Below are 2,505 nucleotides of genomic sequence, written 5' to 3' on the forward strand. Positions count from 1 at the left end.
ATGAATCAGGAAATTTTTCTCAGAACCTAAAACTCCATACAACTGTGGCCCCGGAAGACCAGCGAATGGCAGCACCCTGCCACGGGATGGTGCCTTGCGGTGCACTGAGGCAGGGTCATGTGGACTGAGCGGGTCCTTATCGATGTCAGTGGCGGAGGGTTGTGGGGGACAGTGGAGGGTGTCCTCCAGGGCATGATGCAGAGGGCATAAGCCGTCCAGAAAAGCCTAATTTCCACCAACATTTTGGTATCAGCTACATGAGGATGAAGACAACTCCCCAGTCCATTGACTCAGACGCCACCAAAGTTCAACCAGATAGTGTCCATGATTGTCGGGGAACAGACTTAGTGGCACTGGGGCTGAGAGGGGATGCAGTCTGCGATGATGCTGGTATAATGATATGAATGCTGCCATTGCTAAATCAAGACTCAGTCCTAAATGTGTGCCCTACTTGACCACCGTAAAGGCCGGAGGCAGTGGTCAGCAGTGGCCTACAGACACATGTTGTTGGAATGCTATGCACAGACTTGTTGGCACCACATTGATTGGAGTATAGTGACTTCAAGTCAGCCATAAGCATCGTCCTCTGCCACAGTGCAATCAAGATTCAGTTCGAAATGTGTGACCTACTAGTCCGCTGTGTCAGCTGGTAGAGTACGTAAATGAGAAAGGAGTACTGCAGGCCTTGCTCGCGGAGGCCTCGATGGTCGTAGCAGGTTGCCAGGGTCGCGGGCCTCGGGCTTGAAGCGTGCACTGGCGCGTGTTGCGCCCTCTTCGACAAACTCTGGTGTCAGCAGGTGGGCATTGAGGCCTGGGTGCACAGAGGCGGGCAAGACTGGTTCGGGGACCATCGTCCCGGGGTGCAGCAGGCGTACAGGATCGCAGGCAACCCCGCTCATGGCGATGGCGTTGGCCTCATGGCAGGGTCAAAGGCACTGCCCTGGCAGACACAGTAGGCATTCCGGAAGAGGACCACGTCCAGAGTCACGTGCCTTTTATTCACACCCCTACGCTGGCCTGGCGTATGTCGGGCTAGCACACTCTGCTCACGCCATCGGGGGGGACATAACAGGTTACTGTTCCGTGATCCTCCCCACTGTCTGGGGTGACATGGATGCGTCCACTGTCCACTGCACTCCAAACACCAGCGGTGTATGTCGACATGGATATGTCTGTGATCTGCATTCTGTAGTTTGGCCATCACATCCATGCCACACTTGGCATTGTGTACATTCTAATTCGTCTGCCACTTGCCTCCTTCACAAATATCTGGTTCCCTCCTCTTCCCACAATCTGTTGTTGTGTGGCTGAGGTGCCATGCCATTGATGGCTTCTGTGCATGGCTGGCCCAGGTTCCCACAGTGAGTTGTGCTGTCATGTCTGTTGGGTGGGCATGTTGTTTGGCATGTAGTATGTGAGTTGGCTACGTGTGCATTCCCAGTGGTGTGCGTTGCATGATTGGGGAGTCGAGGTGTGTGGTGTGTTCATTTGGTACTTGCTAACGAGCAGTGCATTTCCTTAGATGCCATCCTGGCAGTGCTGGTTGATGATAGACTGTCGGAAGATGTGGGAATCATGCACACTGCCTGGGTGGTGTTGGCGTCGACGTTGGAGGAGATTTCTGGGTGGTCCAATATTGCCTGCACATTGATGGAATGCGTGCGCTTTCTGTTGCGGTTATTGTGTGCAGTGGGCATCAAAAAAGGACCAACGGCAGGAACCGGAAGGCACAGAAGCAGAGCTCTAGCAACCATGGAGGTGAAAGACGCGAACGCAGCAATGCTGAGTAACTACGAGGTATTCCAGCTGCTGACGGACCTGAAAGAGCAGCGCCAAGAGAGCGGCAAACACAAGCCCCGGGCTGGGCAGCAGAACCTTAATACCGTCATGTACGAGACGCTCAAGTATCTGTCCGGGACTACCTGCCGGCTGCAGAGCCCGGCCGTGGTGAGAGACTTCCTGGGAGCCTTGCGGCCGCGCCGGCTCACCAAGGCCGAGAAACTGCAGCTGCTCAACCACCGGCCGCGCACCACGGTGGAGATCCAGCTGATGGTGGAAGAAAGCGAGGAGCGGCTGACGGAGGAGCAGATTGAGCAGCTCATCGAGACCGCCAGCACCCTGCTGCCGGGGGATCCCGAGGAGGATACAGAAGCGGCCGAAGGCGCTGAATCCTAGAGGGGCGGCGACATTGCCGGTTATTATATGAAACAGTTCAACGAGACCTAACTGAGCTGTACAAACGAGACTAAGTGGACAGCCGCAAGCCTGTTTCATTGGTTATAGTGGACGAATGCGCCATGTGCAATGCTCGAGACTAAAGAGAGGATGGACTGAATATTCCCCGACCGCTGCTGTACCTAAGGGGGAAAGGGTGCAGCGCCGCAAATTCACACAGTAGCACGAACAGTCTAATTTGTGCCGGAATGGCAAGCACCAGACCAGTGTGAAAAGTAAACGTTTTAAATTCTGAGCTAGAACGTGCCTGTGCTTAGAGCATCTTAATTG

General features: G+C 54.6%; 1 pseudogene; it reads left to right on the forward strand.

Annotated features, from left to right (window-relative positions):
- Positions 1-1,703: 1,703 nt before the first annotated feature.
- On the forward strand, positions 1,704-2,175 carry LOC144761520 (DNA-directed RNA polymerase III subunit RPC9 pseudogene; annotated as a pseudogene).
- Positions 2,176-2,505: the final 330 nt, after the last annotated feature.

The sequence above is a fragment of the Lissotriton helveticus genome, chromosome 6 (genome assembly GCF_964261635.1).
Source record: "Lissotriton helveticus chromosome 6, aLisHel1.1, whole genome shotgun sequence".
In the NCBI taxonomy this organism is placed as follows: domain Eukaryota; kingdom Metazoa; phylum Chordata; class Amphibia; order Caudata; family Salamandridae; genus Lissotriton; species Lissotriton helveticus.